The following is a 27,111-nucleotide window of genomic DNA, read 5'->3' as shown; positions in this document are numbered from 1 at the left end:
GCTTGCATTGTCCTTTAAATAAAGTGTAGTAAATTCCCCACCTGTTAATCTTAAGAATTTTCCCCAACCAGGGGACATCGTGTATGTAAAGAATAAAATGCAATGACCAACCAACACTGAAGAACTTGGAGTTAGTAAAACAATTGCACACCCCAGAACAAACTAAAATAATATAGTTCAACTCTTTTCTATTTATGAGCACTCCAGTATATACTACAGTAATAAGGCCATCAAACATTTCTGAGTATCAAAATGCCCTCTTTGCCCTTTTGAATGCCAGTCCATCTTGTCCTTGGCTTTTTATTTGTGCAGTTCCACCTGTAGTCTTTTTCTTATGGGTGATTCGGCTGTCTCCTTAGGAAAGACAGTAGATTGTATAGTTATCACACAAGAAGGAATGATTCCCCACAACTATTCAATCTACTACCTCAGCCCCAAGGACAGCATCAAAAAAGAGGTTATCTCCTGGTAAGCAAACTCCATTTCCTGTAGGCAAACAAAAGAAAAAGTTTAGAGTGAGCATTAAAAACTACAAAAACTTAAAAGACCAAAAAGAAAGATTCACCTGCCGGTGATCTTTACCATTAGATCAGTTTTATAAAGTAACTACATGGTTCTAATGCCTTTATGTTATTTATTTTAATTTCTGCCGTGTCTCTTTGAATCTTTTTGTAGATCATTTTCAGCTAATTAAAAAAATGTAGCTTGCCAAATACCTTTCTAGTATATGTCTTACTGCTAAATGTTTGGAATAGAAGTATGCAAATCATTTACATAAACATTTTGGGTAACTGCCTTGATCTTTCCTGCTAAAGTCATCAGAGACATAATGCAATACAGGATGATTTCACAATAAATTATTGTCAGTTTTATGATCTTTAAATCACCTGGAACCATATTTTTTAAATTTTAGTGTTATGGTATATCTAAAGATAAAATGCAAATAATTTTTTCTTATCAGCAATCAGGGGTCTTTTAAATTTTCATATTAATCCAAAACAGGTGATAAACATCTGATAAATCGTGTCCAATGTCATATGATGGCATCCCGCCTCCACTGAAGCATAGGATTTTACTTTATGTGGAAAGACATCGTTGACACATTGCATCTATTAACCATTAAAAAGAAAAATATTAAAGCTGATTGAATTTAAAAATTTCCTTGTACTTTGCCATATTTTTTTTTATATTTCGACTCTAATGCCTTTAGACCTGCAGGTCAGTGATACTCTTCCTTCTGCTACTTCATTTGATTGATGGTGCTATACTGCCACTGCTACATAAAGGCTTTCCTGTTCAAAATGCAAGAGAGTTTTGGGTCTCCAGAATTAGTCGTCACTCCCATTTGATTAGGACAGATCTGAATGCAGACATGCCAGAGCGTGTAGAGCAGTATAACAAGTACTAAATGTAATTCTATAAAGATAAGCAGTTGCAGTTGTGCAGTTGATTTTGCATTTAGCATGCTCAAAAGGGCATCACTTTTCAGCTCAAGAAATAATACAGCATTAAAAAGTCCTACTAATACACCAAAATAACATGTTGCATGTTGGTTTGTAGCTGAATAAGCTAAAGCTACAATAGGTAAAATGAATATAATTATATTGGATAATGAAAGCAGCAGCATTTCATTCAGTGCTAGAGCACATTGAAAGTAGGCAGCATGTCTTGTGACCAAAAAGAAATAAGCACACAAAACATAGGGGCAATATCAGGCGTAAATACACCTGCAACTACTGTGGATTGTTTAACAAAAAATGAAACAAGGTAATAAAATACAGAAAAGAACATCAAAAAAAAAACTAACTGTTCATTTGTGAAATCTCTAAGAGTAACTCACTGGCATCCTGAATGCTGGCATTCGATTTAGAAAACTGCTCTGTGCTTGCCAGGAATTAATGCCCATTTCGTCAAAATCTGGGCTGAATCCAAACAGGCAATCCCTCGGAAGCTTGCTGTTTAACAGGCAGAAATAAACAGCTGAATTTAAACATGGCCTCCTACAGCTGCCTTCCCAAAGCACTGCTCACGTTAAAAAAAAAAAACAAAAACGCCTCTGCTGCCGAAACAAAATGGCCGCATATCAGCCATTTTAGTTGCCGTTGCCTGAGAAGACAAGTTTAGTTCTGTGGAGCATTCTGGCAGAACCTGGCTTTGGGGTCATTATGACACTCTGTAAATCCATGTAGAAAACATTTGTAAATTTTACCTTGAACATTAGACAAGGCATTCTGTAGAAATGCACTTTTATAGATAAATCAAAACAGTGGAATGATATGTTGTTTTTCAGCTGTTTGTAATGTAAACTTAGGGAGTTCTAATGGATAGTTTTTAGTAACACGGCAAATTTTGGTTCAACATGGCCTTGGACCACAATGAGGCTGAGATTTTTTGTTTCACATTTACACTGAAGGTATGTGTCATCCCAGTCATTTGTTAGAAATTTTTAGAATACCCAATAAAGCACCTATTACAACTATAGAAAATCTTTTGTAGGCCAACAGAATAATAAATCCTTTTACAGCCTTTAAAGATAATACATTATTTTACAGTCTTTAATGTACCACATTTCATGCAAAATAGTATGGCAAGGTGCTTGTGTCCTACTTGAAAAGAAAACAGAAACTATAAATGAAATTCAACTCTACTGTTCCACTCTGCACAAGTGTTTAATTGAATAAACCCATTTTTGTATTAAAGCTGCTGACTGTGTTGCAGTTGAGGTTTTTAGTGTATTGTTCCCAGAATTTTGCTCCAGGCTTAATTAAAGCTTTATATTAGGGGCCCATCATTCATGCTGATTTTTATGGGCTGGTGGATTGCCTGAGACCTACGGTAAATGAAGGCATGGTCCATTGTGGGCGTAACCCTGGGCTACTCCGTGCTCTACTTCAATCTCCAAAGCTCCTACACTTACCCAGATCTTTGTCGACATGGAACACACATGAAATGCATGTATTCCAAATAACGATGTACTGTATTATTTACCATATGCAAATCCAGGCACATCACATGCAGATAAGGAGCCTTGGCTTGAGCTGGGAGAACTTTTTGCCCAAGTTGAGCTCCGTCAAGGCAGGGGATGGGACAGCAGGCTGCTTGCTGTTTGTGCTGATCAAAACATTAACAAAACAAAAGACGCTGATGGTAGAGGTGTGAATGGATTTAAGGTGGGCTGGGATTATGAGTTTTTTCATAGACTTCAGGAATTCTAGTGTTCATTTTTTGCTACAATTCTGGAACAAGTTGTTAAGTTGCAGGTGGATGATTTTCTTTTAAAATCTTATGGTGCTACACCCTTATCAGTCAGGCTTCCAGAAATGCTACTACATTGATTTACTTATGGCTGCTGATACTGAAGAGTGTTAAGTATACATTTTGGTAGATCTCAGTGCATCCTTTGACACTGTTGACCGCATGGGTCTCTTCAACAGATTGCATAATCTTGTGAGCATTTCGGGTACAGCCTTGGCTTGATTCTCATCATACCTAGCTGAGAGAAGTTTTTCCATCTGTGTGGGTGAGTACACTTCTACCAGTCCCTTGCTGTCATGTGATGTGTTTGGTTATTTTGGGTCCCTTCTGTTTTTGTTATATATTTTACCCTGAGCTCAGATTATTTTGTCATTTAATGCAGTCTCCTATCACTGTTGTGCTGATGACATCCAGCTTCACTACTCTTTCAAGCTTCAGCAGTTACACAAGCAAGCATCCCTAGCTGTTTGCCTGCTGGAAGTTAATAATTGGTTTTCTGCCAATTATTTACGATTAAATCCAAAGAAGGCTTGATCTTTGCTCCTCCTGAAGTATATCCTGTCATTAGTCAAAGGCTCACAAAGATATCTATCGCCACTCAACGTGTCTTCTTAACATGGGTGTCATTTTTAATTAATCTCTCACCTTTGATGCCCATGTCAGGTCTCTCAGTTGTTGTTTTTATTTCCATCTGAGAAACCTTTCTGTGCTTAAAACCGTGGTCACTAAGACAGGGGTCAAAATGCTTATCCATGCTTTTATTTCATCTTACCCAGAAAATTGTAATTCATTGTTTACATGTTTGAGTAAATTTGTCTTCTACTGTCTGTAAACTGTATAAAACACAGCTGCCAGTCTTTTAACTAGATCCAGTAGAAGGTCTCTAATTACACCAAAGTTATCATCCTTCCATTGGCAGCCAGAAGAATTTAGAATTGAATTTAAGATCCTGGTTCTCACTTACAGTGCAGTGCAGTGCTGTTTTTCATTGCTGTGACTGGTATATTTGATTAAATCTGATAAACTCCAGTATGATTTGATACCATCCAAACTACAACAAAGTCTAGAAGTACAAATGATAGTTTTTGTCCCTCAAGTGTTGTTATGAAACACTAAATATAATAGGCTCATTTGGTCCTGTTGTTTACATGTAAATATTTGCTAATTGAGTAAACATATGCACTATCATGGATGGTTTAGTCTATCGAGAATTAAGTCTTCATGCTTTTAAGATGTTTGCTGAACTCTCTGATTTATTATGTTCACAGCAGCAGTGGCAGTTAGTCCTGAGACTTGTGCACAGTTGAGAAAAGATTTGGGGAAATGATTTTTCTTAAATGACTGACAAATTATTTTGCATTCATTCACTGATTGTTCATTAGAATTTCCAGGTTTGTCCTGTGCTTCCTCTGTTTAGTGTGGAGCAGTTTCAGACATTTTCTAATGTGCTTTTTGTGTTACCTTCATTGCATATTTCCTATATATTATTTTTATAAGCTACAGCTCCCTCTTCACAAATTAATTCATTGTCTGTCTTAAACCTAAAATCTATCCTAAGCCACTTCAGCTTTTATTTGTTACTTTGAACAAAGTTTTCAAAAATTATTTACCTTACCAATTATAGAATACTGTATGTGGTTTAAACCACAATTTACTCAAAGATGCCTGTTCTCGATTGAAATCTACTGTATAAGATCAAAGGTCTCACAACATTTCAGCAACAAATTCACTGTTGTTCTGTGATCAAGCATTATTGTTATTGCTAACTTAAGAGAAGGAACACTGGTGACTGTTCAGACTGGCTCAAGCCTCTATTGTGTACTTTTATAAACAGGAGAAAGTGACACAAGAGGAGCAATGGCATAGGACTCTGGAATGATAAATATTGGTGCAAGTCTAGGATGGGATTAACGCTTTTTGCATAAATTTGCATGATAACAAGCGATTCCAAAAAAAAACACGCGTTCATTAATATCTAAGCTTTTTCTTTAGTCCAATTAACATAGACATTACTTAAAATATTTTGGCAAGCAATTAGGTTAAATTAGAGCAGGCTTATGTTTGCTGAGCTGGAATAAATGAGGATGAGCTGAAGGGTGTAATTAAGATTTAACAGTAATGATATTTTGTGACATAGGCTACACTGGGATTATTATGATAGTGAAAATATATTCTGCTTTTTGTAGATTAAAAAAGTGCCTTTAACAGTAATGTTGTAATAAAGGTTTGTATACATTTTCAAAAATAAATTGAACAATGATTTCTTATACAAATTAGTGAAAGTGAAATTTATTGATTAATTCTTATTTAAATTAAAGCTGGTTGGCACAGTACAGGTGTAAGACATATAAAGGATTTGTGAGGGAGAAATCCACAGTTGCTGATGGAGACTACTATTTTATGTATGCCAATGTGAAATAAATTACGTAAGGGTGCCAGAGTCAGAGGGAGACATTCCTCTGAGCTTGAAGGTGGCAGCAGAGATATCCGGCTTAGGATGCCAAAGAGTGAAAGCAGCAGTCAGACCACAAGCTGCCTTTGAGGCCTGGCTAATTAAAGGCAAAGGATTGCTCAGGTTTGTGTAAGCCTGGCATTTCCCTTAAGTTTGTTATATAAAAAATAGAAATGATCTGTTTAGCCATAAATGAGTGATGAAACACCCAAATAGCATATTTTCTTTTGTTTAGTAAAATATTGTTAAACCTACTTAATCCAGTTTAGGATCTTGATGAGTAGGACCCTATCCCAGCAGCAGTGGGCGCAAGGCTGAAACCTTTCCGTCATAGTCTTTTCTTCATATTTTTAAAAAAAAATAAAAAAAATATTTAATGTTTGGAGAAATCAAGAAGCAAATTAATAACAACGTCACCTGACAAACTGCACAACACCTATATTAAGGTAATAATTTCATTGGTATTTGGAAAACTGTATAGCGGTATGGTGTAGCACCAGGGATAATTTATTGTCAATTTCATGTACTACTTTGTATTCTCATTTTATTTACCTTTCCTATGTGATTTGGTTTGGTATAATAAAAGCATTTCTAACATTTTGGACACATATTAGTGACATTTATTCTAGACTGAAGATGTACCTAGGGATGCTGTCCTGGCATATAAAAAAGAAAGTAAACCCTCCTTAAATTCTGTGGTTTTGCATATCATGACTTATCTAATTTTACGATTTGGCAAGGAGCTAGATGGTGGTTAGTTAAGTCTTAACCTCAGCTGTCAAACAACACATACAATATTTCCATTGTTATCTGTATTCAACAAAAATAATCCAGCACGCTTATATATACATATTTAGAACTGAAATACCTGTTCTAAATGTTTTATAGTTTTGTCTTTTGTAGATTTCAAAAGTTACATGGTTGTGGAGTATTTACCATAATCAAAACACTCTTGTATTATTGGGGATAATAACATTTTATTGGTATATATTTTCATTTGTTATTCTCCAATTCTTTGATTTTATTTCATGTTTGATGTTTTCAATTTAAGCTGAATAAAACACTCTTGGCACATTGAAAGCTGCTTCTACAAGAGATACAATTATAAGATGTTATAAGTTCATATATATGCTCTACTAGTTGTTTTACCTGACTTTGCCCAGGAAATTTTCTAGGACAGTGGGTCTCAGTTATAGTGCCAATGGTTAAGTGGATGAATCAGAACTACCTGGAAACATTAGAACAATCTAGACAAGAACAGGCCATTCAGCCCAACAAAGCTCACCAGTCCTATCCATTTAATTCTTCTTAAAAACATTAAGTCTAGGTTTAAAAATCCATAGAAATCGAAGTGTCAATCACACTTCTTGATAGCTTATTCCATTTGTCTCTAGTTCTCTGTATAAAGAAAAGCTTCATAATATTTTTGGAAAATTTACCCTTAACAGGTTTCCAACTGTGTCCCTGTGTTCTTGATGAACTCATTTTAAAATAACAGTCTCAATCCACTACACTAAATCCCTCCATAATTTTAAACACTTCAATCATGTCTCCACTTCAACTCCTTTTGCTTAAAGTGAAAAGGCTCAGCTCTTTTAATCTTTCTTTATAATTCATGCTCTGTAGCCATGGAATCAGCCTAGTCGCTCTTCTCTAGACTTTTTGCACCACTGCTACATCCTTTTTGTAGGAGCACTGCACTGGAGATCAAAACTGCACACAGTACTCCAGATGAGGCTTCACCAGTGTGTTATTAAGCATGAGCATAACCTCCTTGCTCTTGTACTCTACACATCAGGCCGCTATAAAGCCTAACAACTTGTTAGCTTTCCTAATGGCATCTGAACACTGTCTGGAAGTTGATAGTGTTGACGCCACTACAACTCTTAAATCCTAATTTCAGACTTCCCATTGCATATTCAAAACTATGTTACTGCAGCTGTAGCTAATGTGACTAAATACTTTTCTTTATACAATATTTGTATTTTGTAAAACAGGGTCTAATATTATTAGTTCACCTGAGCCGTTTACTGTTGAACATGTAACATACAGTCCTTGGTTGTGCTGGTGTGAAAGAGATTGTAGCAGAACTCTGTATTAAAGTAGTATTCAGTAATGTTACAAAGGTGAATTAAAATGGATTCATTCAAAGCTATAAACTGCTTAAAATCTTTACTTTCCATTAGCATCAACCCCTAAAATTTGTACTACCTCAATATACAATGAATTTGAACAAATGTTACTAATTAAAAGTTACTAATTATTGTTACTCGCTCATACTTACTCCTCTTTATTTCTTATCACATTCTGAAGAACAACATCTTCAACAACTGTAAAAAATCATGCTTCATTTCATTCAATCTTGGGTTGGCTCCACAGTTTGCATTTTTTTTTATTCGACTTTGTTTTTTTGTTTTAACTTCAAAAGGTGCTTAGTCCTGATCATTATGATGATATGCAAAAACACAAGGCTATGCACTGATTAAAATATAATGCTGTGTAATTAGTTTATCTCAGATTTATTGTCACATGTGTCCCATCCCTCTCTCCACTGAAGTGGTCAAAAAAGCTGTGGGATATTTTTCCCTGTTTCTAACTGTGCTTGTTTCACCAAGGGGACTCCACTCCCCCACTATTCAAATTCTGTTTGTGATTTGTCAAGAAATTTTAAAAGGTAAAAATGGGTCCCAATTACATAAAGGTTGGGAAACACTGCTCCAAGATAAACAGTGTAACTGAGTGAGACAATAAAATAGTTATCCAAAGGTGGTTAAGGGTAAAAAAATTGCAGCAGTTGCTACATTTGATTACATGATGCTTTTATCTATGCTGATATTTAAACTTTGTCATTAAATTGTCTGGAGCTGCACACTGACTGATGGGAATTGTAGTCTCCAGTTCAGCAGTTGCACAAGGTTGCAGATAAAATGGGGGTGGTGATGATATGTACTAACTGGATCAGTTGCGCAAAATTGACTATGCTCACAGCCACAGCACCTGGCAAGCAGTTGCTAAGTGCTTCTTTTTCGAGCTTCACCAAAATTTGCTCCCCTCACTTCTCTTCAACAAATGCCATTCATTTGCATAAATGGGCACGCCCCATTTCTCTGTGCAGTCGTTCTCAGCACTATGGCAGAACGGGAGATGCAGTGCGTAAAAATGCCCCACTTACTAGATACAGCATTATTAATAACAAATATCAAACATCAAAAAATATATGTCAGCTAATTTTCATTTTTCTAAAACATCACCATCCATCCATCCAATATCATTAACCATACATTCAAAAGTGTGTCCTCTGGGCATCTGACATCCCGCTCAATATTGTTTTCTGCCATAAGTCTGTTTCAACTAGAAAAGGATCCATTTCTGCATGATCTTGTATTGGAATGGAATGGATAAAATATAGTAGGCTGGTGTTTTCACTGCTATCTTAATATTTGTGAGAAAAATATCTCTTTTAATATGCTATATATATACACGCACACTTTTTCATTTTCCTTATTTAAAGAGACACTCAGTACCTCAGCACAGCAAAGCAAAAACAGGATTTTAGAAATTTTTGCAAATGCAAAACTGAAATGTCACATTGATGAAAGTATTCAAATGCTTTACTCAATACTTAGCTGAAGCACCTTTGGCATTGATTACAGCCTGGAGTCTTTGCGGGTATGATTTAACAAACTTTGCACACTTGAATTTAGGGATTTTCTGCCAATCTTATCTGCAGATCTTCTGAAACACTGTCAGGCTGGATGTAAACTGTTGCTGGATAGCTATTTTCAGCTGTCTTCAGGGATGTTTAAATGGGAGGATTTGTGTGTTGTCTTTGCTTTGTGCTTAAGGTCATTGTCTTGTTGGAAGATAAATCTTTGGCCTAGTCTGAGGTCCAGAGCACTTTGGGGCAGGTCATTGTTAAAGATATCTCTGTACTTTGCTCTCTTCAGCTTTCCCCCAACCTTATCCAGTATCCCAGTCCCTGCCCCTGAAAACCAGCCCCACAGCATGATGCTGCCACCACCATGCTCCATTGTTGGAATAGTATTGCATAGCTGATGGAGCTGTGCCTAGTTTCCTCCAGGCCTGAGACTAATTCTTGGTTTCACTAGACCAGGAATTTTTGTTCCTCACAATCCAAGAGTTCTTTAAGTGTCTTTTTGAAAACACCAAGTTGGCTTCCATGGGTCTTTTACTGAGAAGTGTCTTCAGTCTGGCCACTCTGTCATAAAGCCGATTGGTTGAGTATTGCAGTGATGGCTGTCCTTCTAGAAATCCCTCTCATCTACACACAGATTTTCTGGAGCTCAGCCAGAGTGACCGTCATGTACTTTTTCACCTCAATTACCATGGTCCTTCTCCCATAATTGCTCAGTTTCACCATGCGACCTTCTCCAGGAAGAGTTGTGGTTGTTCTAAATCCCTTCCATTTTAATTTAATTAATTATGAAAGCAGCTGAGTTCTTGGGAACCTTCAGCGCTGCTGGAATTTTTGTAGCCTTCCCCAGATCTGTGCCTCAACATAACTGTGTCTGTAAGCGCTGCAGTCAATTTCTCTGACCTAATGGTTTGGTTTTTTGTCTCATACACATTCTTAACTGTAGGACCTTATATAACAAGAGTCTGTCTGCCTTTCCTAATCATGTCTGATCAGTTCAAATGACCACAGATGGACTCCAAACAAGTTGTAAATACATCGCAATTATGATCAAAAGAACAGGTTGCACTTGAGCTACATGTCAAGTGTCATAGCAAAGGGTCTGAATACTTGTGTCAATGTGATATTCATTTTTTATTTTTAATAAATTTGCAAAAACGTCTACAATTTTGTTTTCACTTTGTAATTTTTTGGGTATTGAGTGTTGCTTGATGTAGAGGAAATAATTTTAGCACAAAGCTGCAAAAATTGTGAAAAAAGTAAACGGGTCTGAATAGTTTCCTAAATCAGCAGCATGTATGTATGTGTATGTACAGTATGTGTATGTATGTATATGTGTACGTGCACTTGAAAGCTCATTGATGCTGAAATGTTTGCTAATATTCCATTATTTATCTGAAGAAATCATAATGTAAAGTCATCTTCTTGCCTACTAGGTTAGTGAGAACAAAGTGATGAACCTGTCATTGAACCTGTAAAAGTTCCAAAAATAATGATGGGTTATTAAACTTAAGCTTTTATGCTTTCATTTAGATTACTGCTCACAGCTCTTCTTTCATCTACAAAAACATTTTTCTGAAATGACATAGTTTTGATAGTTGATTAAAAATGTTTTAACAAGCATGGCTTAATGGAAATAACAACAGTACTTCATTTACAACACAGAATTTTTATTTTAGTATAACATTGACGGCTTTGGCAAATTAAAAAAATGATTCCTATAGATGAATGTCATAAGCAATTTGTTCAAGGTTTTTTTTGTTGTTTGTTTTCCTCCATCATTTTGTCGTAAGAAACATAATCATGATCACAGAATAGTTTGGAGATATACCCTGGATGAGTGTGATGGCCAGAACTTACATAATTGATACCAAGAAATCATTTTGTATTTGTCTGAATACAGATGAAAATATTCTGGCTCAGACTGCTACAGCTCTTCTCAACAGTCGATCCTCTACCACCCTATTGCCAGATATTGTTTGCATACAATATGCTAGACTAAAATAACTTCAGTTACCACCTTAAACTACGGGTCTGCAAATCAGTTTATGAAGTGCAACAATAAAACTCAAGTTTTCCCAGATTCAAAACAATGCCTAAATAAGAGTTTATTTTTTAGCTTGTAATATCATGATACAATGAAATCAAAATGAAATCAAAACAACACTACCTACATTATCAGTATTATTTAAATGCAAATTGTCATAGCTAAACATCTGTGCTTTGTTGTAGCTTTCTTATTTTGTTATGAACATGGTGCAAGTAAATACTTTAGGTCCAGTTTACAAAATTCAAAAAATACTGGAAACCAAAGAAATGGACTGCAACATTCCTAAAGGTATGAATAACAATGTAACTGTTAATATGAATAAACAATAAGGTTTGTGAATCATATGTAATGTTATTTCTTTAATACCATTGTTTAAAGAGATCGATTTTGTCAGAAATGAAGCATGAGTAATTATTTTGATTGTTCTAGTAGCTTTAAGTTGAGTTTATACAGAGCCTTCACAAAATATTCAGCTTCCCTTGGATTGTTTCATTTTGTTATCTTCTAAACTCAGTTTCCTGTCACTTATTTGAGCAGATTACTTTATAATGTTGTCCAGTTCTAGACAATGAATGGAGTCCTTCTCTTGGCACTTTAATTTGTTATTATGATTTTAGGAGAAATACACCTCTTTTTATAGCATAAAATACTACAGTTGTTAGAATAGCCACCTTAGCCTGAAGACCAAGTCCGAATACAGAATATTTCTACATTCTGAAAGGTTTGTAAAATCAATTATAATGTAAAGCAGCTCATAGTAGAGCGGATGTTTATCCCACGGTAGCCAGATAGTGCAAGAATCACATGACCAAAGAGTTTAATTCTAGAGATGAGTGCAATTGGCCAGCAATGTTTGCAGTACTTCAAAGTTATAGCCTCTTTCGTCTGTGATATAATAGTCTGTCTGGAGGACTGGATAGCTGGAAGCTATCTGGAAGATTTCTGGAATTTGTTAAAAGGCATGTGGCTATTTCTAAGAGAATATGGTAAAAGAATTTTCTGATATGATAGAAAAGAAATGCAACACTTTTACCCAAATGCAAAGAGTATGTCTGGAGCATACTGAACAATAGCTCATCTCAAGAGTTATATCATCACTTTCAAAAAGAATGAAGTTGGTAGTGTCATGTTAAGGGCATACCTTTCAGCAGCAGCCATTGTGTCACCATCATGATAAGACAAAACAATGAATGGAGCCAAGTATTGAAAAAAGTCTTCTGAGGGACAGCCTCAAGTGATTGGGGCAGTATTTCAACTTTCCACAGGAAAAACACACAATACCTAAAGCTGAAATAATCCTCCTAGGGTTGGAACATGATTGGTGGTGCTGTAAATTGTAAATCATTTTGTGAAACCAAAAGGTACATTATGCTCAAGAAAGTGAGACAAAATAAAGACCTTATATAAAACATTGGTATACTATTATTAATAATGGCACATCTAATCTAAAGCCAAGGTTTGAATCCATTGAATTTATAAGGAAAGACACAGAGAATGTAGTTCACATATGCTGTCCATCAGGCCTGACAGAGCTTGACTAAGTTGGGTCGAGTTGTACAAGCTGATGTGAACATATCCAAGAAAGCTTAAAGCTGAAATTGTTTCCAGTGGCTTTTGTTCAAAGAATCAATTTATGGGAATGAATTGTTAAACTAAAATATTTACTTTAATTTTTTAATTTTTTTGTAGATTGATTAAATATACTTTTGTTCCCTTAAATTGCTACTTATGCTGTTTTCATCAAAGCCAAATATTTCAATGAGCGTGGACTTCAAATGTAAGTATTTTTCTTCTCTTAAGAAAAATGATTTCTTACACGTTATTTTATTCCTAATTCTTGGGAACCCTGCACATGGCAAACCCTTTAAATATACTTGTATTATTATCCTGCAGGATTTATTTTTTAGAATCTAAGATTGTCTTAAAGTGAGCAAAAATGAGCCTGAATTGAACATTTCCTCTGCTATATTTTGATATGTACTTTTTGGCATTTTTTGTGTGACATTTTGATCTTCTGTCTTCCTCCTGATGTCACATGCAATCCATAGTTTGGATAATTTTGTAGTATGCCTTGACATGTGTTTGCTGTGAACTGCACTAATGTACGTCAAAAATGATATGCGTGTGCTAGTGATGTACCACACATATCAGCTCACTGCAGCCTTTATCAGAAAAAAAAACTCGTATGGAAACTATGTGAAACATGTCAGTGGAAAGGGGGTCTCCTACTGATACATCTGTTTAAAGTGAAAGAATATATTCATTCCCTCAGGCATGCTACACAAATTCAGCAGTACAGTCTGATAGCTTCAGAGTGAAAACTGCTAGCTGCCTTATTGGATTGCCTTAGGCTTTTCGCATACTAGTAAATGTAATTCTAGCTCAGTTTAAACTGTATAATTAAACATTTTAAAAAGAAGCAACGTCTCACTGGCATATTTGCATGCTAGAACAGGAAAAAATCAATAATTGTGCAAATATCCAAAAATTGGTCTATACTCTGCATACATATAGTAGGTTATATATTTCAAAAGTGCATATTATAATTAAAAATTCTACTTTATCTCCACTTCCGAGCCCAGTGTATAGATGTCTGGCCAAACACCAAGGAGCAGAAAGAAGTAGTAAATGGTGAGAGATGACTGTCAAGTTGAAGAGCAAAAAACAATTCTAATTTAAACTTGTGGTGTATGGCCGGCCGTTTATCCCGGCCAATACTCCCAAGCCGCCAGGTGGAGCCCTCCCTGCAGTTTGGAGATTCCCCGAAGACCAGCAGGGCATCATGGACATTGCAGTTTTTATACACAGCCCTGCTGGATGCCATGGGGACCACTAGGAGACGCTGTAGGGGAGAACAATGACCCTACGCCCAGGAAGTACGTCCGAGTCACAAGGACAAAGGGAAATGATGTGCTTCCAGGGTGAAGCAAAGGACTTTTTACCTGACCCGGAAGTGATACAGGATCACATGGACTGGGGATTGGGAACACTTCTGGGTCAGGGAATATAAAAGGACTCCGGGAACTCCAGACGAGGAGCTGAGCTGGGTTGTAGGAGGGCAACGCGTCTGGGAGTGGTGGAGAGTTTATTATTGTTATTATATTTGAATGAGTATTGTGGAGGAGAGCGTGCTTTGTGTACTGTGCAGAATTAATAAAGTCAACATTTGGACATTTATCTGGTGTCTGAAGTCTTGGACAGGGGTTCAAGGGAGCAATAGCACCCCCTATCTGTCACAAACTCTAGGCAATAACTATTCTTCGTCTGATTTTTTTGATGTTTGTTTCTTAGAAGCCTACTTTAATGTAACACTGTAAATGAAGTAAAAGTATTTTTAAGACCATGTGTGCAGCAATGCAATATTGTGGCATGATAATCATTAACATTTTATTTTTTGTATGCTGCTCTATTGCCACCCTTTAAACAACATTTTGTGACTTGAACTTACAGTATCTACATGTCTTAATAGTTAGTGCCAATATGAACTTCTCAACTTGAGGTAATTAGCACATTAAGCATCTTGTTTACCCTTGCAGAAGCATAGTCACTCTTGTTTATTCGACAAGGTTTCATTTGACTGATGTATTTTTTTTTGCCTTTTACATCAAAATGACCCTCCTTAATTGCTATAAGCAATACAGACATGTACAGTATAAACAAGTGATGAATTCTTACTAATTAATAAAACACTGAAATGTGGAAGAGGTTAATGTAGTCAGAGTGTCCATAGGGGATACAAGGAGCTTTACTCCTTTGTAGAGTTAATGACATTGGTGTTGAATACTCTGGACTGCAATCTGCATCTAATATTATGTGAATATTAGGTCTGCTTCAGAGGGGTTGCTGTGGAGAGGGTCAGTAGTTTTAAATTTGTAGAAGTCACTATTATTGACAACCTGTAGTGGGCACAATACATCTCAAGTATAATCAAGAAGGCTTGTCAGTGCCCTTACTTCTTTGGGTGTCTGGGCAAAGTCTGCTCGTCTCCTTCGATGCTCACCATCTTTTTTTAATTGGAGCACAGTTGAGTCTGTCCTCTATGGCTACATTAAATCCTGGTGTTTTATTTATTCAGATTAGAACTGCAAAGCACTACAGAGGCAGGAGAAGTTGTCTCAAAATACTGTTTACGTTCAACTCAACATATATACAGTAACACTTGTTTCCTAAGAAAGGCAAACAGAATTATTTATGAAATTTTGTACATCCAGCACATGCATTTTTCCCCTTTCTCTGTTCAGGTAAATTGTACACTACTGTTAGTACTCACACCACCACTTTCAGGAGTATTTTTCCCACAGGTCATAAGGCTAGTACAGATAATTGCATGAATGCTTGTACATTATTTAATGTACTTGTTACTGCTTGTACTTTATTTAATGTATGGTGTTGCATTCACTGTTATTGGTATAGTAATTGCTTGTTGTACTCCTGTCAATAGTCTGTGGGACACATGCAAGTAAGACTAACAATATATTATGGATACTTGACAGCAATTTTGATCTTGAACTTAAACAATGCAGGTGTGAATTTTTCCCTTTAGTTAGCTCAGCTTTCATCATTAATTCACTTTCTTCCTTGTTTTTGGTTGTAATACTTGGTGCCTGCATCCTCCCACCTACTGTCTCTCTACTTTGGCTTTAGCACAGCTACAGTCTTGTTGGCAGCAAGCAGCTCACCATCTGGCCACATTTGATGTCACAAGCATTAAGCCCAAGCTGTTGAATATTAGGGGGACAAGGTCTGCTCAGTTGTGCAAATAGCATTCTGCTCATCTTGGATGTGCTGTGCAGGGTGGCGGAGAGCCATTAGTCTTTCTCTCTGACTGTATAGCTTCAGTCCTGCATTTTTTTTCTTTGTGTCCTTCATTATCTGATTCAAATGGCATGTTTCAAGAAACAATGATTTATTTTTATTGCACTAAATATTGTCTTTAAAGTGGAGGAATAATAATTTAAATAATTGCACCTTTACATGCTGTATGGTATAAATTATTTTGAAATAGTAGGTGTTGCATGCCCAAACTTTAGGTCAGCCCTAGGAACCATGTGATTTCAGTATTTAACTAGAATGCTTCTTACATTATGAAGCAAAACAGCCTGTATTAACTGTGGCAAGAAGCACAGTAATTGACATTCATATGTGCACTAAAGATGGAAATCATATTCTGAAGGCCCAGTTTGAATACTTAGAAATTCAAACATACAAGGTGAATGACATATACTATTAAAAAGCAAAGTATCACTTTAACATGTAGTATGTACCACATTGTAGAGATGCCGTTAATTTTTTCTCATTTTTTGGAGCTTGAAAGGAATATGGATTGTTGTGTCAACCATGATGATATGCTTCAAAGAATCTGGGATGAAATATTGAACACTTGTAAGATTAAGAAAAGATTAAGGAAAAACTGTGAGTATTCATTTTTGAAATTGGTTTGGACACGTCTGTATGATACCTCTTTAATGAGTAATATTTTTTTTAAGTTTTCGTTTTGTTTTTTTTTGAGTAACACTATAAAGTGTTAGTGATTAGTTATAAAGCATAAAATATTAGGTGTTTAATGGTGTTCTTTTGTAAAACTTTTTGATATGATTCTGCAGGGGTATGCTCACACTTACTAGCATAGTAACAGTTGTATATTTTCGTTTTTATGTTTTACTTTTTTAAAGTATGGCAAGTATATGCTAATGGATGAAAATAACTTCAATGTTGTTTATGAGAACAGTAGGACAAACTTCTGCAAAATCAACCACTTTGTTCTTATCTTTTTCATGTGCTTTCATTTCCTGATCTGTTTTAGCACATTTTATCCACAAAAAGCCCCTTTTCACTACTGTGCGTAGCCATTAGCACAACATAAGACTAGTTTTCAGCTGCTTTCCTTGTACCAGTTTAAAAAAAATCTCCCATTTCTGGTTATGGGATGTACCTGAGGTAATTGCATTTGTAGCCAGAGGGAGAGTGGATATTTCTGGTACATAGTTATGTGACTGAAGTATAGCCTAGGAAATAAATACTGTGGGCGTTTTCATTTTGTAATTTAATAATCCTCTACATTTATAGCTTTTCCATGTAAATAATTGTTAACAGTTAATTTTTTGGCTTATTTTATTGATTTTGTACTTTAGACAGTGGTAGGACATCACATTTTGATAGCTTGGACTCTGTGGGTGTTCACTGTCAACTCCTGAGTCCAGAGCTGTTTGTGCTCATTCACTTCTAGCCATGCACCAGTCTCATAAACACCCACTGCTAACATCCGTACATCTGGTGGTAATATTGTGCTATTGTGCTCTAAAGAGTTATCAAAACTGGAGGCATCTCACCTTATCCTATGTACAGGGAGCTTGCAGTCAGGATACAGTCATCTATTACTGAATGATCACTGTATAGTGGCTCACAGAAATTTTTTTCCATTCTTATCCTTCAAAATGTGGTCAATTAATACATTCACTTTAACCCTAACTCTTCCTCTTTAATATTTTCATCATCCAATCTAAAGATTTTATGTATGTTGCCTTTCAAGGCACAGGTACCGCCAGCAGTAGTGTAAAAACAAAGTCCATCAGAAACCCCATGAAGCCTCGTACAAGCCATAGCCATCTACAAATAAGGCTCACTGTGATAATGGAAAGAGGTTAGTGTATTTTAGTCCACCATTGGTGATCTATGCTTTTACACTTGAAAAGCTACAATTTATGTACCCAGACTGCTTCTTAGTTTCTGTTTTGTTTATTTATTTCAAGGTAGAGTTAAAATTTTCATACACTACATGTTAGGCGCATCCAGAATACTATTTCAACTTCTGTCCTCTCCTGGCGAACTTTAGTTAAAATGCTGGTGCATGCAGCACTGGCATGTTTTTAAGGAGATGGCAATAAGCCTGTTCAGTCCAGTTGATGTCATCTTCATCATTTGCCAGAATATGTTTTTATGTATTTGTAAATACTCTCATACATATTCTATTGAAAAGGACAGTATAAGCCTATATTTTGATTTCAGATTTCTAATCTAGCAGCATTTTACTGAAACTATAGTACTAATGGCATTGGAACTAACTCCAGCATAAACATTTTTGGTATTACCAGCAAATACCATCATGCATATTTTCCGGAAGATTTTTTTACTGAAGCTTTACAGATTAAAAATGTTGCTGTTTGCAAATATGCAGTGGGACTATTCATTTGTGTTACAGCATTCTCATACTACAATTTATTTTGATGTTTGTTTTGAAAGGAAAAAGCAAACAGGGGTCTGCTAGCAGGAAATACTAACGTACTAATGTTTTCCTCTTGTTTGTATCAGTCCACTAAGATCAAAGTAAAGTTATCAGTCTGAGATTACTAGCTCATAGACATATTTTTTTCCTGCATAATGTTTTTTTTGCATTCTGAATGGTCCTTAAATGCTTTTAATGCTCTGTTTGTAAACATTTTTTATTGAATATAATGGAAGTGATTGTAAAAGTATCAAATGTTATAATAATGTGACAAAAACATATGTAAGGATAACTGTGTATTTTGCAAACTAATTAAGTGGTTGCCTACTTGTTTTATTAACTTCTTTCAGAATCCTATAAAGACATCAGATGTTGCTACAAGCAGGTAGTGTAAACTAAGAGAATTCCCTGTGTTTTATAATCCTAGTGATATACTGTAAATCTGCTGTCTTCAGCTTAGACCTTCGCACTTCTCCAAATAAAAGAATTAAATGCAATGGCGGAAAACAATAAAAATTCTGACATCAGTGTCGAAATAAGCATTAATAAGAATACATTATAAGTACTTCTGAATATACTTCAACTTATGCACTATTGTAAAGTACTACTCGGCAAGCTTTTCCTGTTGGAAATGATGAAATCATCTTGAAAAATTGTGCAACGTTTGAATTTTTCAAAAACCAAATCTCTCTGGCGGCCCCTTCTGAGGGAATTCTTTATATTGGGTATCTAATGTAAAATCAGCTCCTGCTTCTTAGGTTAACGTGAACACATGAGCTTGTATTACTAAAAGGAAATTTAAAAAGTGCCAAAAGTATCAGAAAGATACTATGTCATATAAAGAGGTGCAAAAAGCTAGAGGAAGGAAATTTAAAAGAATTGATTGCATTAAGGATCTGACCTAAAGGACCTTTTCAAAATATTGCAAAGTCAAGCAGTCAAAAACTGAAAAGCCTAAGTAGGATTTACAAACGTATGTTATACATTCTAAAATTTGTAATTGGCATAAAATGCATTCTTTATTTTTTCCACACACTTTGAATATAGTTTACTATATTACAGATCACTTCAACTCATTTTGCACAAATCAGTTTCAAATATCCATTATTTTAATAATACTGTAAATCTGTTCAGTCATGCTTATGTATGTAGTTTGAATATTTTAACAGCTAAAAACATACTGTATCAGAGAAGTCGAGTTCATAGTCACACTTCTCTAAAGCTATTTGTTTAGCGCCTTTATAAATGCAATATTTAGTTTCTAATAAATCAAGTAGTTTGATAGTAGAATAATTTTAAATGATGCCCATTTTTACTTTATAAATATAGTATTTGTATTTCCTGTGGTAATTTCATAATATTCATAATATTCTTATATATCATACAGTTTTTAGTATATATTATCTGTAGCAGATAAAAAAAGAAAAAATGCAGTATGTATAAATTTAAAAGAAAAATATAACAATTATAAACAATGTAAATCTTAATTTATATTATATAAATACATAAACATCCTTACATATAACCAGTATAGTGTGTAATGTGATTTTTTTCGACATAGTTATTGAAGAATTCATCAATGAATAACATATTTTAAAAATTTGCATAACACGGTCTAAATTTTTCTGTTTAATTTAAATATGTATGTTTTACTTTTAATATGACCATTAACTTTGTTTTTTCAAATTATCCATGTAAAAGTTTAAAATATTTTCGATGCATTATGTACCTTTGTACAAAAAGAGCCCACTACACAAGGGTGAGTACTGTAATGTGATTTATTTAAAAGGTTAAGTACTGTATGTGCAGATGTCTTCATATTTCATGACAACCTGAACTATTGTTTGACTTATTTAAACTCAATACTGTTTCAATTCAGGACATAAAGCAATACTTGGTGAAGAGGTAAAGTGAAACTTTCAGATTTTACCTTAATAGATTTAGTAATTTAATTGCTTAATATTAAGTAATTCTACCAAACTGTATATTCATATTGTAAAGCCCACTCACAAACACTCTAAGCCCTGTATGAAGTTGGTTTGTAGTTGTCAATTGACCAGAAATGTTTGGGTATATGAGGGAACATGTATACTCCACTTGGGCAGCAACTGGAAAGTAATATTAAAAAAAATGTGAACTTTTAATTTGTACAATTACTGTAAACATACTGTAGAATATTTAGCATGTTGAGGTTTGTTATTGAAAAATAAAAATTGAAAAAGTAAAACAAAATAGTGGCTTACTGTTAACCCTAGATGATTTTTTTCCTCTGAATTCAGTTTAATAATTGCATTTTAAAATGTACACAAGCACACAGAGCAAAGTGCTCAAATGACATAATTTCATTTTAGCAAATAAAATATTGAAACAGAACTTACCTCTCAAACACAGACTTCTTATTCCCTAGCTTCTACCAGTAGTAAAGTCTTTTTTTATGCCTGTACTGTAGCTCCACGTGCAAACACACAAGTGCTTTTTTCAAAATGTGCTTGTCAGTATGAGGAAAATACAGTAAAATTTGTCTTTGCTGAATTAAAAGAAAAAAATCCAAGTAGTTTCTGTACCTCAGTAAATAGCACTGAGCTACCTTTCTTCTTTTGAAGCACAGCAAACATTTCTTACATTGATCCATGTTAACGACAAACGCCCAACTTGCACACACAGCAACTGTACAACAGGAAGTAACACTGCCATTGACCTTGTTTGACTTGTGCTTGTGGTCTCCTGAGAGTTCAGCAGCCGATTAGTCTAACTATGTCCTGGCAGCCAGGAATGAACAGGGAGCAGTGAAAGGCATCCTGGACCTTGCTGTCGTGGACATAGCTTTTTGATATCTAATGTCAGTTACGCTTGTTATAGGCAGTCAGCTGCCAGAATTGATTGAAAGCCTAATTCTAACTAGTTTTTTTGGAGATTCAACATTCATTCAATGCAAAAATAAATGATCAGTTTCTGGGGGACAGGAACTAGTTCATTTAGAAGAATTTTTGGAATGTTCCAAGACTAAACTCTGTCACAATAGCTATCCGTTGGTACAACAGAAAAATATGTAATAGTTTAATGCTTTAAAACTGTATGGGAATTGATTTTTCATCCTTTTCTCAGAACCCCAAACCGGTATGTTTTATTTTTTCTTGTATCTAAAAATTAACTGCATAAGTCAGTTGCTTAGAATCATTTTTAAGCCATGTTGCTTCATAGATCCTGCATAAGAAAATGTGTATACATTCCAGAAACTGTATAAAGTATTCTAAGCCTTTTTCGCAAGTTTTTCATTTTCTATAGATTAATTTCTGTATTAAAATTTTGCTTGTCTTTTACTCATTCTTTTCTGCCTTCCTTCGTTTTGTTATCCACTCTCCATGTGCCTTTGTAAACAGAGCTATGGTTCACTGTTTTTATTTGATGATCAGTCTTTTACTTTCTTGCAACATTTTGACTATCTGAAGTTACTTTCTTCGTCCATACCAAGGTTACTCAGGTCTAATCTGATTTAGTGGAAATCAAATTGTTTTAGTAAAAGTAGTTGAAGTACTGTCACATGTGCATAGTACAGTGAAATTGTTACTTGTATGTCCATCCATACAACAGATTACCACATTATAGTGCCATGGTGAATAAAAACATATCACAATATGCATCTTAATTTTATTTAATAGAAAAAAACAAATGAGCGAACCTAATGCACTTCATACCCTCAGAAGTTTCGATAAAGGAAGGAGCAGTGTGGAAAACTCACTGCGAGGGTCAAACATAACAATATAATATTAAGATTAGAAATTGAAAGCAGCCCCAACACACACACACACACACACACATACACACCAAATAGGCCAAACCATGATTGGTTGCCCTTGTCAGCGTCCTCAAAAAATTCTAGTTACCTTGATTCTATCTGCTTGTTTTCACTTCTGTATAAATTTTACTTGTTCCTATTGTGGAAACTAAGTATATATATGCTAGCTTTCAGATATTTAAAGTAATGTGAGTGCTGAACTTTTACCAGAATAACATCTTACATTTTCTTCATTTGTGGCCTGTATGTCTATTTTACATAGTGAACATATTGCACTATAATTTAAAAAATTTACCTTTGCGAAAAGGAAGATCTAACTTTAAAATATAGAGAATTAAATACAATAAATAACTAAAATGCCCCAAGAAGAGAATTTCTCTACGTGAATGTCTGACTGTATGGAAGAAGTTTTGCTTTAATTAATTTGTCTCCCAATGTTTTGTACTGCAGATATGAATAAACATATCAAGACAGAAATATAAAATGCAGTGGGTAAGGAAGAAGTATTTCCTGGTCAGCTTTCGAAACAATTCCTGCTGAGAGAAGTGTTTTCTTCATACAGCCTGCATGTTCAGCGTCTACTTTATATAGAAATAGGACTTTGCACTTCGCAACCATGTCACTGTGGTTTTAGGTGAGCAGACAAGGCGGGATTGTAAGCACTACAAATGGAAAGCAAAGCTGCCTTGTTCACACAAAAACATGCAGCAGAGTTCATCTGAGGAGAGCCATCGCCAGAAGGAAGTAGATGATAAATCTGAGTACAAAAAAACAAGTCATTGCCGTTCGGTCATTAAAACAGAAAAAAAACACACTCAGACTGCTGTTAGTGGAGGATTTGAGTTCCTGTGAAATGTGTGCACTTGCACACACACAGGACTGGCATTTCAAAAGGCAATGTTAAATTATTAACCCAGGATGGTTTGAGAGAGATTTCCCAGGCAAGAATCATTTCTGGAGGAGCTGGAGTAGCACTCTTAGCACCTTACATTTAATTTAGTATTACTAAGTTTCACCAGAGAGGTTAATTTTATGTTAAAATGTAATACAGCAACTGGGAACAATGATACCAGTTTCATAATAATTTGAAGATTACTTATTTACAAAAAGAAATCTTTTTCCATGTCAGGGTGGAGCACTGAGTTTTGTAAGCATAGTCTTGGATGATCATATTTTATATTCTTGCTTTAGCATTTGAAATACAGATTTACTGTTCAAGTTATTCCGAATAAAAAAAAAAAAATTAGAAGAGCAATTCCTATCAAGTTAGTATTTTACAGGGAAGCATGACCTGGATAAAAATGTGTGTGCATGTAGAACAACTTAAAACTGTAAGTAGTGCTGTAAGAATTTCCATTTCCAGAAGAAGTTAAAAAAAAGTATTTTCACTTAAAGGAGTCTTTAGGAATAGTGTTTTGAGTCTTCAGAAACAGTATTTACAATACTGAACAGTTTTATTGCAAATTGCTTACATTGCTTTCTCACAAGAACATGCTTTTTGTGGTACTCCAATAAATGAAGGCATGGTTTTTGTGATTTTTTTCATCTATGCCATTTTTTTCAGTGTGACTGCCCACAAGTCGTTCATTTTTTAAAAAAATAACAGCTGCTGTTTTTTGTACTAAACATCCATTTGTATATATTCGTATAAGTGCGTGTATTTTATGTAGCTTGCTGTGAGGTTAAGAATGAAATAAATGTGCCATTTCAAAATACATGAAAAACAAAACTTGTATGTACCTTTATCTGGACATCAAGCAGGATACTGGTAGGTGCATAAGAAGAAAGCTTATGATCGTGGTAGTAATATTTTTGACACTGTAGCAAAAATGATCAGCACATGTCGTGAAAGGCAAGCGTACCCAGCACATGAAAGACACGAGGGAAAGGTTTCAACAGACAAATGAGAATGTTTCATGCAGGATGCTCAACAATGGCAGTGTTTCTTGTATCTTAGGCTTTAACTGTCTAATCGTGTATTAACACACGCAATATTATGGTTCCATTGAAACTTAGAAAAGACAGTGTAAAAGTAAATCTTTGAAAATTTTTTTCGTGCGCGTCCATTTTGGCGCGCCAACCCTGCTTCGTTTCCAGCATTTCTACACAGTATGGCGGCAGAGGTTTGATTGCTGTGTTCAGTTTAGGCCATCTTTATGGCACACACGAAACGACGCCAGTCTCTTACTTTACACATTTTTTCAAAGAAAACATGCAAGACACAAACTTGTGCAAATCTTTGTTGTAGTAACCAGTGATTTTTTTTTTCCTCATTGAAAATTTAAAATGTTTCTTGCACAAGTTCATGGCCCGATGCCTCTGCTAAAACGATGTGAAAAATGGCAAGCTTTCTTATATCGGAGAAGGGCTTTGATTGCAGTAAGCACCTTTTCCAATGTTCACCATCTCCGACCTGGCAGGGGCCTACTCTTGGTAAAATGGCGTGGCACGCCGAGAACGACACAGGCTAAAAAAAATTTAGATATGACTACAACTAAAGCCCCAAAGCACGATATCAGTATTGCTTAAGGAATATCAAAAGTATTAAATACCTGGAGGTGTGATGGGTATAAGGTGAGAGGGTGAGGATCTCAGGAGACTGAAGCCGAAAGGGTCATGGCGAAACTTGGGCGCGGACTGGAGAACACGTTGGTTTGCCCCGTGCTTCTCTGCAAAGGGAGAGAAAAGGCAGAGGGGTGCGCTCACAGTCAGTCACACTCAAACAGGGGATGTGGCTCCAGGCCCAGGCAGCTTTGCGGCCTCCGTTTTCTCTGTAAACTGTTTTCTTTCTGCAATCTCCCTGCCCACTTTGGCCTGGCTGCCAAGTGGGAGAGACCGAAACGAGGGAGGGAGGGAGGGAGGGAGCAAGAGGGAGAGAGAGAGAGAGAGACGGTTGGCACAGACACAGCCATTAAATAACACTGTCTCCTCTGCGCTGAATAGGCAATGTCAGGAAAGAGAGGGACAAGTCGCATCTTTCACATGTTAATTCTTTCAAGTGGCAAAACTTGTAGCAGTTGGACTCGTATTTTAAAAACATATATATTATACATTAAAGACACACATCAAGGTTTATTTTCTCCCTTTTTAAGGACACTATGTCTTCCAGAAAGCCTTGTCACAAGTGGGTACAGTAATAAAAAGATACTTACATGACTTGATGTACCAGCTGTGAGTTGCAGGGGTTTTTCGTCACAATTGCAGATGCTTCCATAAATAAAAAAGCAAGCACGAAAAAGACAAATGGAAACGTTTCTTGTGAGCATGCTTTGGAGTCTTTTGTCGGTAGTTGGCACGCATCCCAGGTATTGCATGCCTGACTTTTCTCGTCCCTGCTAACCATTTAACAGGTCTTTGACTATTATCTTTCGCCTGACTGAATTACACAAAATATATATACTGCATCCTTCAGATATGACTACCTTTCTGCTCCCCGCTATCCCATTTCAACACCCCAAAAAAAAAAAAACACCACATGATGAATACTAATGAGAGCATTAGTGCAGGCTCCTTCTAAGCGGCGTGATTTGATTTGAAAGCGTGTTTGCTGTGGCAACTAAAGGGCACCAATCACCATGCTCTTCCGCTTATGGTAAGAGATGCATGTTGGTGGTTTGCACAGAGTGAAACGTGGTGGAAGTTCCTTTGAAAAAGTGTAGATATTTAAAAAGCAGCCAGTCACTCAGTAAGTGGCTGAGTGGCAAATCTTTGCAGCATCCCATAACCGCAGATGTGCATGTCTGCCAGAGATAGGAATACCAGAAACCTTGTGCACTTGGCAAGGCTTTGGTATCCCGTGGCCTGGCCTGTCACAGTCTCACTTCTCTTCCTGTCTTCCTCTCTCAGGCATTGTCTTGGACAGCCACACAAGTGACGTCAATTCCTTTCGTTTTATATCTGTCTCTCTCTCTCTCTCTCTCTCTCTCTCTCTTTTTTAAGAAGCTAGCCTTCAGAAGAAGGCGCGATTTGACTTAACCCCTCCTCTTACAAAACACTTTCTTACATTAAAAAAAATTAAACACAAATCAGAAATGGGAGTAGAGAGGCGTGGTTTAACATTTTCTAGCTGTCTCTCTTCATGTTCAGTTTGAAAGCAGCAAGCCTGGCAGACTTTCAAAAAGCTCAAAGAGAGCAGGGCATGTTTCAAAGAAGCACGCTGAGCTCCACCCTAAGCATGCGTCTCCTGTTTCTACAGCTGTGCTGCACAGTGTCATAGAAAAGCCTCTTCCCACTCCTTTTCTAGCTGCTCCTCATGGTTTGGAACTACAGGCGACTTTTTACCACAGTATTTATCACATAGCCTTTAAGATAAAGCAAAAAGAATAACACATTATATGCTGTATTGAATATTCTGTCTTAGCACAAAGATCAGTCTTTTACAGGGTATGTAACACTTTGTTTTGGAGGATAAGTAAGAACAACCTTCTAATAACTTTCAAAGTGGGAAGAATAAGCCCTTGCAAGTGAATACAACTTTTTCTGTTGCTCTGTCTACCAGTTGCATGCTTCTACCACTTTATTTGTCACCTGAAGCACCTGTTTTCTGGCAAATTGGTGTGAGTGAAGGAGTCAGTAAGCTAGAAGATTGAGCAATTGCAGTACAGATGCAAAACATTTAGAGAGTGCATTGTAATAAAATGCTTATGGCATCCCTCTTAACACTTTTATACAACTAAAGCCC

General features: G+C 35.8%; 1 protein-coding gene and 1 long non-coding RNA gene across 3 annotated transcripts in view; one reads left to right on the top strand and one right to left on the bottom strand.

Moving 5' to 3' along the window:
* tulp1a (TUB like protein 1a) overlaps positions 1-27,111 on the top strand; it is a 141,010-nt gene that overhangs the window by 5,423 nt on the left and 108,476 nt on the right. The gene's annotated exons all lie outside the window — the stretch shown is intronic.
* LOC120525979 lies at positions 164-25,863 on the bottom strand. 2 transcript variants are annotated; one of them, XR_005633054.1, is made up of 3 exons: positions 25,583-25,863; positions 24,983-25,099; positions 164-486 (listed from the first exon to the last, which is right to left on the bottom strand). It is a non-coding gene; the product is annotated as an uncharacterized LOC120525979 (long non-coding RNA). The 2 variants fall into 2 exon arrangements; XR_005633053.1 differs by lacking the exon at positions 25,583-25,863 and having other exon boundaries at positions 24,983-25,222.

This window comes from Polypterus senegalus, chromosome 3, assembly GCF_016835505.1.
Source record: "Polypterus senegalus isolate Bchr_013 chromosome 3, ASM1683550v1, whole genome shotgun sequence".
Classification (NCBI taxonomy): Eukaryota; Metazoa; Chordata; class Cladistia; order Polypteriformes; family Polypteridae; genus Polypterus; species Polypterus senegalus.
The sequence above is the reverse complement of the archived record's forward strand: the minus strand, read 5'-3'. Positions and strand labels throughout refer to the sequence as shown.